Genomic DNA, 16,852 nt, shown 5'->3' with positions numbered 1-16,852 from the left:
ACTTACTTGTAAAGCAGACTGTGTTGCAATAACTGTGGGGTCTTAGTCCACTGAGCTAATAACCACATACGGCCATTGTAAATTCTGGGGAAAAATGTTTATTATGGGGCAATAACGGCATCAATGAGAGGATTTTTACTGTAGACACACCACTGTGAAGTAGTTTTGCTGGAATGCCGTTTCTCAAATTAGTAGCATATTTCTGATAAAGAAAGGAAGTCGCCTTAAGTTGAAACTGCTGTGTCATTTCTTCTTCCTTAACCGAAATTCCAACCAGAGTTCAGGAAATGCCCTAATGGGTGACTTCTCTTTTCTCCTTCCTCAACTAAGTGGATTCCAAGCCGTTCAAACCATTTATTCCTCGCGAACAGACCCTTGACTTTTGTGCTTAGGTTATGGTGTGAGGGACTGCAATTTGGAGCTGTTTGTAGCCGTGATGACACAGCTAGAATCCAATCAGTGCTGGTAGGTAACCAAACCAGAAGGTTAATTTTCTGTGCTTTAAACAAATATGAAGACAAGTTCAATCAATACCTGTTTTGCCTTGATAATATGCATAGCTCTCTTGTAATTATGGTTTCATCTTACATGCTAACCAGGTATCAGGATCTTAGAGCAGCCAACCTATGATTTGCTATAATGTAGATAAGATATAACTGGAATGCTATTAACTTCTATTTTAATCAAGATGTAGAAATCACTGTTTTAGTTCATGGTAACCTAGAGAATTTCTTCTAGTTTAATATTTTCAGATATTTACTAAATTGGAAGATAATTTAACATTTTATTGCATTTTATGCCCTTTTATGAGTAAATGTTAATTTCTATTTATATTCTCACAATGTCTGTTTTATTGGTTTTTAAAGGTAAGAATATATAAGTTTTGTTCTTCACAGATAATAACACCAGACAGGAGTTTAGCATGTGTTCTTTTCTGAAGGTTAAGTTATGCTATACTCTTTGTACATATATAGATCTAATTATTTTGTTTAGGAGATTTCAAGTGTACGAAATCAGTAACTTTTAACGTAATAATTTTAAATCGAAATGAAGTCCTAAAAATTAGGGCCAGAGTTATTTCTCTATATGTGCACAAATATAATATAAAAGTGTTATATAGTATATGCACATATATTTGTTCCTGTGGTTATTCTATATTATCAATACTACCTCATTTCATTAGGAATAGACATTTTGAGAACATTAATGAACCTGGGGTAATATTTAATTTTGCTTGAGTAGTTCATTGGTAGTTTATTTGCTTGAAGCCTCATTTAGTGATAGTTTTCAATGCACTTGACAATTTTTCCCTGTTCAAAGGCTATGTCAACAAAGCAAGCTAAAACAGAGTAGCGAGGTCAGCACGATCACAGGAGAAGGGTGCTTCACTTGGATCTTACATAAAACTGATTGTGGCTAGACACTTTCAAGTAGCTTTTGAATTAAATCTTTTCCATATTTTGTGGAAGTAACCTTAAATAGGTCAAACTGGGGGTTTACACTTGAGTGTTTAAAGAAACTTTTAAAGCTATGAACTCAGTGGAATACATGTTTTTGCATTGTTTGTTTCGTGGGTTTTGTACTGCTTTCTTTGTGAAGCAGTACAATAGTCTAGTGGATGAGTAGAGTTTGCTGAACTGAAACTTGGAACGGATGTCAAAAGCAAAACAAGTTTCTTAAACGTTAACTCAATATCTTAGATATGAGGATTTAAATTCTAACTAGCCAAGATAGTTTGCAAGATGTTTGTATACAATGTCAAATTAAAGCAAGTACACTTTTCAGGTATTGTGGTGATTTGCATAGTAGGAGTAGAAAATCATTTTTAAAAACAGTGGCTTGACAGCTGACTGAGACAGACTCAGAGGCTTCACACCCAGCCACTGGACTGAAGTTGGGGACCTCTATGGTAGAATTAGGGAAAGACTGGAAGAAGCTGAGGAGGAGGGCGACCCCAGCAGTCTCAAGAAACAAAAGTCCCTTGACCTCTGAGATTTCTCAGACTCCGAGCCACCAACCAGGCAGCATACAGGAGCTGGTCTGAGGGCCCCTACTCTCTGGCCTAACCCTGGAGAGACTTAAGGCCCCAGGGAGTGAAAAGGCCTGTCAGTGGGATGACATCCTCTTGGAGACGGGGTTGAGGAAGAATGGGATGAGAAACTGTGAGAGGGGGAACCAGAAGGGGGGCAATCACTAGACTGTAAAAAAAATGATGATGATGATAATAATAATAATAATAATAATAATAATAATAATAATAATAATAATAATAAAGCACTGGCTTGAATAGTCAGAAAGGCAAAAGGAAAGCTGAAACTGAAAAAACCAAGTGTCCTTCCACAATAGTTTGAATACACAGATGACAGCTTCTTCAAAGAGTCATATGGATAATGACAGGACACCTGTGCAAATCCTGTATGTTCATCCTTTGTCCATTGGTGTACAAGTAAAACTATTTCAAGTCAGTTCACCACTGCAGAGTTCTCCAGGAGCTCAACTCGTACAATTAATAAGACATGCAGTTTTGGCAGATTCAGTAAATGCCCTGTTTCCAAAAGACTTGTGTTCATCACCCTGATGTTTGCAAATGTCACTTTGGTAGGAACACCTGCTTGGCAACAAGCAAAGCTACGGTAGACAGTAAAATGCGCTGCTACTCCGGTTTCATGTGTAGTATTTAGTAGGACCTAGCAGAGGAATTCAAGACATAAAGCAGTAGGATGACTAAAACCACAAAAACAATGAAGACGGGAATAGTAGACTCAGGAGAGAACAAAGAGAGTGGCACAATGAACAGCGAATGTTCCACAAAATGTTCCTTTGACAGTTGCCAGTTTCAATCCAGGACTCTGTCAAGACAGGCTGCAGGTGTTTGGAGAGGTCTCAGCAGTTTCCTTCCCACCCCTCCCCCACCTTGGGAGAGATGAACGCCGGGATTCTGTGAAGTTGTATTCTTTGGGGCATGGAAAGCCCTGAGCACTTGTAAACTAAAAGAAGAACGGTCTAAGAGTGGAGGCAATTTGTATTATAAATTAAGAAAATAGGGAAAGGCAAGGACTGGAAAGGTGAAAGGGCGTTGTGCAATTTCCTCAAGAGACCAGTGTTAAAAATAGGTTGGTTGCTCGGGCTGCTGGTGAATGCTGATGATCTCTGCACATGGGTGCCAGAGGTGGGAAGATCAGGAGCTCAGGTTCAGGGCTAACGTGGGAGAATAGTGAGTTCCTGTCCATAGCTTTAAAAAAAAATTTTGGAGAGAAAGACCTGGTTACTGAATTTTTTCTTTTAAAAAAAATTGCTCCCCGAGATAACAGCAGATTGAGACCCTTAACTCTAAAGATCCACTAGGCTGCATTTTTTCTCTCTTTTATCTTTTTAAGTTTAAAAGAAGAGGTGAGAATTTGATGTAAAAGAAGTGAGGTAATGAGAAGCATTCAAGGTGCTAGAGGTGGACTTCTGATAGGATCGCATGCTCTCATGTCCACTTCTGGGCTACCTTGAGAGGATTTTTAGAATTATCTCTTGTGTTTATTGAAACATTCTTTAGTTTGCCTAAAAAACAGATTATGTTTATGTCCTAGCTACTTCCACTGGACCAGACATAGCTACCCTGCCTTTTACTCCCTCCTATATTTCTTTCTAACACAAACATGCTTCCAATGCTTAGAGGACAATGTGCACGTGAATAAATATTTGATTTTCATAGTATGTAGACCCAAATAGGAAAGTGAGCCCGGACTTGCTACATAATTCCATACTGAGTGATTTCACACAAAGGTCTAGATGAGGATCTGGGATGCTGGCTATGTGTATGGTCGGGGGTTAGTATTTACCTCGTCTCGTCCCTTAGAGGCTCTGTAGATGGAAATGCGTTTGAACGCCCGGGACTGTGTCTTGCCAATAGCTAGCAGGGAGCATGTTAACTACTAGATTTTAAACTTTGAGTCTAGCTTTCTCCTTAGTAACTTTTAGTGAACAGGCATCTGACCCTTTGACATCTTCTTAGATGCTTCTCTCCCATTTGAAAAACCACTTTCCCTCCTCTACAATTATAATTTGTAGGCAATTTTCTGTCAAAGGATGATTTGTCCTTTCTATCAAAATTGCACATACCATTATAGACCTTTGCATTTTTTTTCTACCAAGTTAATACAAAACTTTTCCTCAGTATTCTCAAATTTAAAGCACCAGGGTCTTTCTTCGTGCCCTCTCCATCTTTCTTTTTAATGGAAAATAACCATTTCTTATGAGCTTTTGAGAATTTCTTGCCAAACTTCCTTATGAAATGTTTGGGAAGTCTGGAACATATCTTCTTTTAAACTGAAGAGAGAGAAAAGCTAGTCAATGGGCCCACCCACACAATGTGTTCACCAATCACACCATCCTCTGAAGAAGCTGGAGACCATGCCAGTTAAGTTAAGCTAAGAATGGTGGTGACATCTGCCAATGAGCAATTTAGGTGTTCCCATAGTTACATAAACAAAGAAATCTTATATTAAAAGTGTAGATGAACACCCCGAGAGTATGAAGGTGTGAGAAGATCACTGAAAGATGAAGGATGAAGGGTCTTGAAAAATAATTCCCTATTCTCTAGGTAGCTGAACAATGAAAGAAAAGACTTAGAGCAAAAATTTAGCATATGCAAAATGGAGCACACTGTTTCCTTTAGAGCTTGGGGCCATTATGAGGAATAGCTAGAAGGAGGTACTGAGAGATAAGGGGGAACAGACCTTGAAAAGCACTGTTTATTTTAAGACTTGGAGGATTTTGATAGTAGAAGTAGCTTGATCTGATATATTAGCATCAGTATTTGCTTAAGGTCTTTGGCTCTAGCCATCTAGAAAGATGAGAAGGTAAAAGACTTGAATGGTTAGCTGTGTATTTTTGTTTATAGAATGCTCTTAAGTCTTTAAGTTCTTTAACTCTTTTAAGGTCCCAGAGCTGGGCTGGGGAAGTAGACATGATTTCTCATCTCCAACAAGAAGATCTGCCCAACTGACATCTGTTTGCAATGGGAAAATTAGTTCTTTCAAATCAACTCTCACTCGGCATATTAACTATTCAGGTTTTAGACTCTTTGCCCAAGCAATATATAGTTAATACAAAGTGAGCGCAATAGTATTTTTGTAGACATTTTGTCTCATATTGCTTTATTTTTCTTTAGGTGAGTTTTATTTTGCTTTTATTTATTTATTTTTTATCTTACTGGTGTTTTGCTTGTATATTATAGTTTCAGATTTGTGTATGTGTTTCTTGTTTTTTTTTTCCTTTTTAAAATTCTGTAATGTTTTCACATGTTAGTTTGTTCTTTAAAGAAAGAGAGAAAGAGAGAGCATGGAGTTTGATAAATGGGTATAGGAAAGGTGGGTATGATCATGGGGGAGTTAATGGAGGGGAAAACATGATCAGAGTATTTTGAATGAAATTCTTTTAAAAAGCTTTGTTGACTGATTTGTCTGGGTCATATTCTAAAAATCTGAGTATTGTTGGTAATTAGGAAGCATATTACTGAGAACATGAGAGACCCCACCTCTTGAGAGAGGATTGATTCTGATATGCAGTGATATTTCCCAGTACAGAAAGAGTCATTTCTCTGTTGACAGACATCAGCTCTCAAGCAAGTGTGTTCTAGCAAACACATGATTCAGTGATTTCTTTGTGGTTGCCTGGTCTGGAGCTGGTGGAACACACAGGGAAATAGGAAGTCAAAGGAACAGATTTAGTGTGTTACTCATTTTCCATGTGACTTCGAATAAGTCTTTTTCTGCTTGTGTAAACTATAAGAATTAATGCCCAGTGTGGAGAGTAAAGGTCAGGGCCCCGGTATAAGGCTAAACGATAAGGATTCTGTTGGGGCTTAAAGTCCACTCCAGTACTCAAAAATAGCTAATGGATTTCTTAAGAGGTTAAACTTAGATTGAACAAAAAAAGCTCTGAGACAGGAAATATACCTCTGAGCATGAAAGGAGGTCCTTTTTCTGCCTCCTTATAAAGTCTCAATTCCACATTTCTTACAGGTTTTCATAGCATGGAACCTGGCAATGAGCTTCTACCTTATAGCTAAGCTCCTCATACTGTCTCCTAGAAAAGTAGCTCTCCTCCCAGGGACCTCTGCTTTGGGACAGAACATACAGAGCACAATGAAGGAGAAAATGAGGTAGCCACTGACACTTTAGGAAGGAACTATCAATTTGCTTTTACTCCGTAAGATATTACCCATTCCTCCGTCCTCCAAAATTGTCTTACCAATTCATTTACATTCTTCTGGTTGTACTGACATGTCTCCATCCCAGTAAACACAGCCAATGAGATGTATGACAATGCTCTTGTACATGTGTGTAAAAATGAAACAAATCCTCACAGCAAAAAAATAATCATACTCACAACTACCCACAAATTTCTAAGAAAAGGAGATACTATGTAAAAATAAGTGAGTAAGCCGATATTAACTCTTTTAGTGGGAAACCAAAGAGAGGGACCAAGTACTAACTACTCCTGTACAAGTAGAAGTCCCTTTAGAAGAATTTTAACACATGCCTAAATTAGTTATATTTGGTGAACTCTCTCTCCCCATTTCCCACCTTTTCTTCCCTTCCCTCCTGTCTCTTCCTGCCAGCTTGCCTTCTTCCCCCCCCCTCCTCTGCTACCTCTTTCTTATTTCCCATCTTTCTCATAGCTGCTTTCTTCTTAGGTGATAATAGGAACCCTTGATTATGTGTTAATTATGTGCTTTTCAGGTACTAAGGACTCCCCAAGTTCTGTTACATTTTAATCTGACAATACTCTAGAGGCCAGTGGTGCTATTACTATTTCTTGAAAGGGGAAATGATGATTTTTGAAGACTAGTTGACTTTCTCAAGATGGCTAATGGGTGAGCATTGTACTGGGACTGGAATGGATCTGGCTCTACGCAGTACTTAAACTCTTCATTTGTTAGAGACAAACCCTCATCTTCATTACAGGAGAGGGGAAACAGTTCAGTGTATGGGGGAAAGACCCATCAGAATCAACGCTCTCCTAATAATGTTTCCAAGTCTCACACAAGGATAACGAGGCCTCTAACTGTATTCAATTTGCAAAAGTAGCAGATGCAGAGGTAACAAGGGACAAGAAAAGATGTCTGCATTTCATGAAAGAAAGGAGCAAAGTGAAGAGACTCATTAATGTCGAAGCAGTAGATGGATAACCGGGGACAAATATCAAGTAGATTTGCTTCAGTTTGGGCAGAGAAAGGTCATTGATTATTTTTGGTTAAACTGGTTCACAGAGGCCAGGTCTCCACTAAAAAAAGGGAATTAATTGCTTCCATTTCCCACTAATTGCCTCAACATTTCCCTTTGCTTTGTCATTGGAGATTTGGTCAGAGAGGAGAAAAGTCAAAAGTCAGAGTTTGATGGAATCTACATAAAAAGGGAATCTGAGGAGACCAAATTATGGCATTTGGTGTAATAATGATAATGATATTTAGCATTTTCCCTGGGAGTGCTGTGGATTTTTAGAGCCCTTTTCAATCTTTAATCAGACCATAGGGCACATTTAAAAGAGTTCACTGTTTTTATTTCCATCTAGAGGATAAGGCATCACAGAGAGATGGACTGACCCAGGGCAAGTCTCCTGAGATGCTCATCCCATACATTAGATCATACCCTCCAATGTTGAGTTTTAGCTCGAAGCCCAGACTCTCTTCCCAGTGGCTCAGTTCATTCTTGGTCCTCCAGTCTTTAGGATTTTTACACACTTCTGTTTGAGATTACTGTCTCTTGTGAGGACTTAAAAAATAACCATGAAAACGTCATGGAATTATTTTGGTACTGTAAACATTTGTTTTCTGCCTGTTCATGTTGGGGTTATTATCATGTGACAGGACCTTGTACCTTGTATTTGTTTGCTGAAGTCTTTAAAACCCTTTACAGCGACAAATTCCTTGAAGCCTGTTTGGTGTATCTGGTAAACATTTATTGTTTTGGAGGCTAATGTGGCAATTTAGAAACCACAATAGCAGTATTCTGCACATGTTCAGTGGGTGTTAGATCATTCTGGCTTCTATGGTTTACCGACAGTTCCTTCTGAGTGAGATCTGCCTCTTGAGGAAGTTCCAAACCTGCAATGGCAACTCTTTCTTTGCTGGGTAACCAGAAATGCAAGCTATTGTTAAGTATATTATGCATTCTCAGAAACATGCATTAGAAGGAACATAGACTTTAAAGCAAGATGGCTAGATTTCCAAACTACCTCTGTCATAATCAGCTTTTTGATTCCAGGCAGGTTGTATTATTTATGGAATTCTGTTTCTTCATTTGTATACCTGATTTATCTATTAGGAGTTCTATGAGGCTGTTAAATGAGAAGCCAATATAATGCTTATCAGAATAATGCTCAACAGAATGCCTATGCAGAATAGCAATCTTGCAATGCTAACCATTATGCTTATAGGTGCTACTATTGAATGATTAACTATTGATAGGACATATGCTAAACAGTATGTGCTAAGCAGGTCACTACTTAATAAAATACTTTATTTGAACAGGAGGCTTTCAATATTATGGTGCACTTCATCTTCCTGCAGTCCACAAGCTTTTGTCCAATATTTGGGAATGATTTTTCAAAACTAAGTGATTTTGATTGGATCATGCTTGGGAGTTATTTGAGAATTATGTTGTTGTATTATATTCATTGTGCCATTAAGTGCACATGCATACTGGGAGGAAACATATGGCCCAAATCCACATGGTTTGTCATTCATTGTGGAGTCAGGCTAGCTCATTGATTCTAAAACTTGCAATCTATCATAGCTTTGTATGCACTGGAATACATTTCCACATTGTCCTTTGTCAATGAGCAGTTGGATCACATACTTTCACCTCCATTTGCAAATATAGTCAATATATGTTTTCACATTTAACTCCCTTTTGAAAAAGGGAGTTTTTATTCTCATATTGAGAATAAATAAGAACTGTTGCATCACTTTTTCCACATCCTCCATGGGATGGGTGGTTTGTTTCATCTAATAAGGTATGGTTAGCATGTGCCTTTGTTTAGACCCATGTATTAATGTCCTAATTAGCAAACGTATTAATGTCTGATCATGTATGTGGTCCTAAGTTCAGCTCCTGCCTCTTGTCTTCTTTCCATAGATCTCAGACTGTCCACAGGTCTTTTCTTCACTTTGTTGATATTGTGGACTCACTCCAATGTGATGTGAGCCTCGATTGTCAAACCAGCAGCTCACAATTTCTTGAACTTGTTATTCCTAAACAATGCAATGAAATAAAACTTTCTTCAAATATATAAACAGAACACACCTCAGAAACAGCAGAACCCTGAGATTGTATACATGAGAAACCTGGTTTGACTATTTTGATTAACTTGACTGCTCAAGTCAGTCAAAATGTAATCACCAGTTCAGGCAATGGTTTTGACAGATTTTTTTGGCCCGCTGATTGCTGATTTGGTTGGCTTGCCTGTCAGGTTGAAGTGGTCAGATTGACTGGAGACATTCTAACAGATAAATTTGACTCAGGAGGACGTGGGTGGCTGTATACCAGAATCTACTTTAAATAACTTTATTTGAAATCTTCACCTATTTCCCTGGGAGTAGGGAGAGAAGTTTGAAAGTGACATGCTACAGCATTTGACTTTCTAGACTGAGATGTCTCTGCGATAGTTAGAGCTGGCAATGTATTTATAGGCTACAACACAATCACATTTTCCTGATGCACACACAGTTCAATAATGCTGAAACTTTATTCCAACTTTGGAGCATCCTAAGAAAGTCTCATTTTCCTTGACTTTTCTGAAGGGTGGATGATAGACATATGACAGTAAATGACTTCTCAGATATCATGTAACCTACTTAATTAGCAGTGTTTTAGAGTAAACAGAGTTGGCCATGCCAATAGTGGCAGTCCTTTTAGAGAGAATTTATGAACGAAAATGAAAACAAAACACTGAATAGAAGTTTTTATTAGAGGCAAGAAAATTTTGGCTGAACTTTGCTATTTGAACTAGCTTTAAAGGAAGCCATTTTAGGTATCAATTATAATGTCCCTTCGGAAACTTGATTTTGAAATGAACTTCCAAACTTGGGCAAGACAAAAATAACACTGTAAAAATGGAAGGAAAGATTTATGCTTATATTATAGTCTTAAATTTTTATGGGAAGACATAATAAGGTTATTGTCTGCTCTAAGCATATTTTTCTAAAGTCTGGTTTATGTTGGTCGAGTAGTCTAATGTGTTTACATTGAGAGTCTGAAATATCCTGTTATTGTTAGAAAGAATTATTTATGTGCTGTTCCCTAACTCCTCCAAATTCTTACCTTTCACTTGAAAATATTTTGTAAATGTTCTGGATTTAGATATTATCTTGTATACATAAAAAATAATTCAATGGTAAGTTTAAAAAGAAGTTAGGGACATAGTGTTTGCAAAGACTTTAAAATAATGACAGGTTTCTGCAGATGGCCTAACATTCATATTTTCTCTCTGTTACAGTCACTTAATCTATCATGTAGATTTTAAATTTGTAATTGATCAAGGGAAAGGAAGCTTACATTGACTTTGCTTTCAAGTTTATGTTTTTTAGTCATACTATAAGTAATTGCTTTTAGCAATAAGGCATTTACTGGAGTGAAAGAGACAGCTATGTAAAATTTCTTACTATAAAAAAAATGCTTTTGGGGCCATTGTGCTATATATTTATATATCACACATCCTTAACAAACTGTAGCATAAATTTTCATCCTGTTTCAGTAATCATCTTGATAATGAACATCAATTACACATTTCAGACTATTACAAATTTATGTTAGAGAAAAAAACTCAGGAGGATTAATTTTGAAATGTTCCCTCCTTGGCATTAGAAATTTTCATAAAGATATTTGTTAACCTGAGTAGCAAAATATTCAATGATTGCTCCTGATTAGGAATAGGGAATTGGCCTGAGATGATTTGGGGTGCTTGATTTGTTCTAGCATATACTCGTACCTTTTAACTTATTGTGTAGGCCATAGTGTAAGGATTCTCAACTCACTAGCTGGATGGGATGGTCAGATGAGAAAAGGTAGACAGAATAACAATATATGTATTTGATTAAAATCAAACAGTATGTACCGAGTTATGCTGTTAACCTTAAACTATGAATGTACTTTTTAACTTAAAAGTGAGCACCAGGACAGAGGTAAGTAGGCTTGGCCTGCTTACACATCTGCAATCTTTATTTCTTTGCAACCTAGTTAATTAGTTGAAATATCAATAAATGTTACAGGTGATTAAGTCAGAGATCACAAAAGGGGTTAATCGATGGCTATAAAAATTCTCTGGGAATAAATAATATTGTATAAGAATCCCATTCAAAGCAACTTGATTGCTTATACTATAACCTTGTTGTTGTATATTAAAAAGTTTAGTTTGAGCCAGGCAGTGGTAGCTCATGCTTTTAATCCCAGCCCTTGGGAGGCAGAGACTGGCTGATTTCTGAGTTTGAGGCCAGCCTGGTCTACAGAGTGAGCTCCAGGACAGCCAGGGCTATACAGCGAAACCCTGTCTCGAAACAACAACAACAACAACAACAACAACAACATTTAGTTTGTATGCTAGAGAACACTCATATATACTGAGCCTGCGAAGGAGACTAGAGTTACCAATGGTGCAAATATCAAGACATCAAATTGTTTCTGCACTAGATCATTATTTTTTAATGTTAATAAACTGTCTACCACTTTGACATTCTAAAGTACCCTACAAATCATAACAAAGAAGTCAGAAACATGTTTGCAAGTATTGTGAAGAATCTGTAAGGATAGATCAGGGAGGTCTTGATTTTGAGGTTCATGAGTACTCAGAAAGGCTCCAGTGCCCTAGATCTCAGAGCACAGCCTGCAGTTGCTTTTGCTCTCTTCCCTTACTCTGTATCCCCTTTGACTTCCAGTGAAGTCCTTTCCTTCACTGGATCCCCAACTTTTTTCCTACTTGGCATGGCCCTTACTTTTTCACAATCAACCTTTTCTAATTAGAATTCCTTGCCTTTTGCTTCTTCGGTCATCCATGGAGACTGCAGCCCCATGCTGCCACCATAGAAGTCAGTCCTATAACAACATGTAATTGCTATTCCACAACTTTTGTACAATCTCATTCTTTTTTTTTTTTTTTTTGGTTTTTCGAGACAGGGTTTCTCTGTGTAGACCAGGCTGGCTTCGAACTCAGAAATCCACCTGCCTCTGCCTTCTAAGTGCTGGGATTAAAGATGTGTGCCACCACAGCCCGGCTATTCCACAGGTCTTTATCTGCAGCTGGGCCTTTCATTCCACCCCGAAGCACTCCAGCCCACCTTTCATCTCACTGGGCAGATTTCTTCTATTTAGCTTCTCTCCTCCTGCTTCAGACCTTCTTAGCTCTCTCTCTATTATGAGTAGATGAATTTGCAAAGAATTGCATTGAAATAATCTAATACAACAAGAGAGTCCCAGAAATCTGAAATGTCAGATTCAATTTCCCAGAAAGAGACAATTTCTGATAAAGCTTGGGTCTTTGCTTTGGTCTGACACCTATTCTCAGCCAGCTAATTAATCAATCATCCCTTTCCTTTGGGCCTTCTGCCTGTATTTAATAATCGATTACCTTCTGCATCTGAGGTGTCTCTATAAGCACACATGCAAACATATATGCACACACACTTCTATTCACTCTAGAACCACTGAAGTGTTTGAAATATGGAAATTTTATCATCTTCTTTATGATTGGGGGCCACCTATCCCCTAGCACACACATATAAACTATGAAGAAAGCAGAAGAACTTTAGAGGATGAGTAGAACCTTTGAAGTGCCCCTTGGAAACCACTGGACAGCATCACTTATGCTGATAGTAAGGAGGGCTTGGTGCCAAGTGCAGCCTACTTCACATATCATTGCATTATTGATGCTATACCACACAGAAATCTGGTGCAGAGAAAGAAACTTGGAAGGCATCTGGTCTTGCAAATTATACAACCAAATGAGCTCCTCCATGGAGCTTGTGGAGAAAGAGGGATCAGCACCGTGTCTAAGTCTAAGTCATGAGATCTTGTTCACAATTCACTGTCCCTGCAGGCTGCTATCCATTCTCTGTCCACAGCTGGGAAGTGTGCTCCTGAGAGTCTGAAGTGACCCACTTATTTCCAGGTCTGCTAACAGCATCTCCTACTCATTTTCTTCTCTCTGTGGCATTTGACTTTGTGAAGCACTCTTCAACTCCGTCCTACTTTGACCTTGTGGTCTTACGCTGCCCCTCATTTCTTGGTACGTTTGTGAGATTTTTGTTTCTACCATCCCTTGGTGCTCTTTAGAATTCCAGACGCTCTGTTCTTCTGATGTTTGTTCTTTTGGATGAACTTACAGAAAAATGATGCAGTGATTCTCCCAAGTCCATCCTTCTACCTAGCTCTGTACTTCAGCTGTTTACAACCTCCCTCTGAGATGTTTCTCAGACTCTGATTTCATTAAGTCAATGTTGAATTGTTTTTTTTTAATATACTTTGTTTCATAATACTTCTTTACATCTCTTCTAATCTCACCTCAGAGAATCATATGGGACTCTTCATCCCCTTTATACACTGTGTAAACTCACCAGACATACACACTGTTAATCACTACTTTGTCTATATTATGAAAAACACCGGGCTTACATTTTACACTACAAAAATCTATTTCCATTCTTGGGCTTTCTATTCTACTCTCCCAAGTTACTAAGCAAATTGCTGTTTGTTTTTGGTCCTAGCATGGTCATTTAATGACTCCATGTCATTTCTGGCAGCATATTTCTGAAGTGTGACCTGATTATAACTCTACCTTCCCCCAAACCCCTAGTACTTTACTAGGGCTTCAAGATTAAAGCTTAGAGTTATATTTTCAGCTCTTTATCAGTTGTCATCAGCTTTGCTTTCTATGTTTATTGTTTATTTTTCTTCATGTATATTTTGTTGAGGTCAGTGTGAGAAAAGGAGAGGATAGGACAGGAGAAAAAGAGAGGGAAAGAGGAGAGAGAGAGAGAGAGGAAGCAACTATTTTATTAGTGTATTTTCTGCTACAGGAGCATTTTGTTAGCATCAAGAGGTTAACTGAAGGCACTGTATTTGGGGAACTGTTTTTTTCTTTTCCCCAGCATTTTCTCAAGTAAAGCTATGATTGGGAAATCCCATATTCTCAGCATTTCTAGGCTGGTTATTTCTTAAAAAGTCCTCAGCAAAATCCATAATGTCACTAGAATGGCAAAATTAAAACACAGAACTAGTTAAAAAATGTATCTTTGTTCCTTTCTCATTGCTGCTGTAACAATTTTGTTAAAAACCTGCTAGTTTGAAATCAGGACAGAAGTGTTTTCTGTTGAAATCTGGTGGGCAGTGTGTGTGCAAAGCTGCCCTGTGCTACACTCAGGACATAGGTATGGCTTCCCCCTTTCTAGGAGATCTAGGGGGTTTCTGTCGCCTGGCCTTCCCAGCTTTTATGGCTTTTAGTTTCCTGTGTCTCGTTGATTTCAGCTCTTATTGCCACATCTCCCTCTGTCTGACTGTCCTGTCTCCTTTTTATATGACCCTAATGGCTATGCTGGACCTGTACAGTAATCGAAGGTTAGATTTCCATGGTAGAACCTTCCATATATCTACAGGATTCCTGTGTAACTGAAAATTACATATCCAGGTTCCTTCTGGGATCTTCTGAGGTTCTGGGGCTTAAAATGTCAGTAACTTTGATAGGGGGTATTATTTTATACTACAAAGTCTTAACAAATTATTAGGAAGGTTTAAAAATGTTAAAATATCTTTCAAATACAGTTTGTTCTGTCGTTATGTCATTGATGGGAAGGTGTTTTTCATCATTTTATAGTTGGTATATTTTCTCAAAAACTGTGTAGAAAAGAGATCCTGAGTCTGACATTCTACTAGAAAATTATCTGTGCACTACAAATTACACTATCATTTAGCATTTCAGTTTTATTTCTCTACATTGAGTGATCTAGAAGAAAGACTTAGTATGCATCCATTCTGTCATGGTAAATTTATCCAACTTCTTTATAAATTTAAACATATTTTATTAGTTTGTGTGTGTGTGTGTGTGTGTTTGTGTGTGGGTGCGTGCGTGTTTGTGTGTGTGTGGGATGTGTGTGTGTGTGTGTGTGTGTGTGTGTGTGTGTGTGTGTATACATCAAGGGACAGTTTTGTGGAGTTGTGCAAGCTGCAAGCTTTTTGATGTGAAACTCTAGGAAAGCCCTATTATGTGTCTGCATTTGAGACCTCTCCTGGTGGAGATGTGGGAACAGTTACTTGAATGACGGGGATGAATGATTTAGCTTGAGATTCAATGTTTTTGTTTTTGCATTCAAGACTTTTGACTAGTTCATCAGCTTCTTTGCTTTTTTTCCAGTGAATTAAAATTCCTTGGGTATATAATTTTTGCATCCATAAAAATTCAAAACAAATATATGTTTCCTTTATTCTAAAGAAAAACAGTTCTTTAGATACAAGGGGAGGTCAATCTATGACAACTGTGTGACTGAGGGTCATTCCTTAGGTGGCACAATACTTGAGGAATTTGGCATTGTACACATTTTAATAACAGGTGCATGTGAAACACAGAAAGCCAAAAAAATCTATCACATAGATTAGCTAAGTAAAACAAAGACAAAATCAGTTTTACCCTTTTCTCATAAATGACACCAATCTCTATAAAAATTGAGTGATGGAAATGTACTTATGAACAGAGCCAGTGTCAGCAGTTTGTCAATCAAAATGAATAATCTCAAAGTCTCATTTTCAATTAGATTATTTTAATATTTAACTACCTAAAATGCCCCAATCATATTCTTTTGAAAATTGTTAGACTAGAATACTGAATTTCTAATGATGACATTTTATTATGATAGAAATGACTTCATTAATTGATGATCATACATCAACCCATAAAGTAGACAAAAGATATAAAAAATTAGCAGTCAAACTGCATTTAGAGCCATTTTAATTGTTTAGGTTTTTTCCCCCTCTAACGTAAACCTCTATATGACACTTTAGGTTTTACAAAAGTGTAAAACTTTCACACACACACACACACACACACACACACACACACACACACACATGAATATCTATCTTCATATATATTAATTACAACCAAATTAAATAGTCTGTGAATTTCTTTTATAAAGTTCAAAGAAATTGGCATTGTTTTGTGATCATCCCAAATGCAAATTCTAGGATATAATACAAATGATAAATGTAGTACATGAAGAACAGAATGATGTAAGACACTTCAAAAATAGTGAGTTTTGTATTCTTACCACAAACATTCTCTTTTGTGACTTCAGATCTATTCTAGAATATGGGGAATTTTTTAAAAAGTGCATTGGTAACTTTCCAAAAATATTTGAAACATGACCTTTTAAAGAAGCCAGTACTGTTTCCCATTTATTCTCTGCACCATTGAAAGAACATTTGCTACTTCATAATGAAAATAATATCAAAAGGTCACTGGGGATGAAAAATAGTACAGTCAAGCATTACAGGAGAGTTTTGCTTTAACTGACGAGTGAATAAGAAATACAGAGAATTATTTAAGCATGTTTGTTGACTTATCTTTATAAATATTTAAGCTTATGTGAAATCAGATAACCCCTCACCTCTCATCCTTTTGTTTCCTAGTTTCCACACGTCCTCGATGTTAAACAAATCTAACAAAAATAACTGGAGAGTCTAAATGAGAAGCCACATGTAAAACAGAACACATGGCTTTGTCCTTATGGCTTCCATTTGCTTACTCTATAGAGTTTTTTTTTTTCCAGTTCCATCCATTGCTCTGAAAAATTCATTGTTTTGTTTTGTTTTGTTTT

General features: G+C 37.4%; 1 protein-coding gene across 1 annotated transcript in view; it reads left to right on the top strand.

Moving 5' to 3' along the window:
• The first annotated feature begins 284 nt into the window (after positions 1-284).
• Tfec (transcription factor EC) overlaps positions 285-16,852 on the top strand; it is a 65,276-nt gene continuing 48,708 nt past the window's right edge. Inside the window, exon 1 of the mRNA XM_031381210.1 lies at positions 285-465. The gene's annotated coding sequence lies outside the window, so the exon portion shown is untranslated. The remainder of the gene's footprint in view (positions 466-16,852) is intronic.

This window comes from Mastomys coucha, unplaced genomic scaffold, assembly GCF_008632895.1.
Source record: "Mastomys coucha isolate ucsf_1 unplaced genomic scaffold, UCSF_Mcou_1 pScaffold20, whole genome shotgun sequence".
Classification (NCBI taxonomy): Eukaryota; Metazoa; Chordata; class Mammalia; order Rodentia; family Muridae; genus Mastomys; species Mastomys coucha.
The sequence above is the reverse complement of the archived record's forward strand: the minus strand, read 5'-3'. Positions and strand labels throughout refer to the sequence as shown.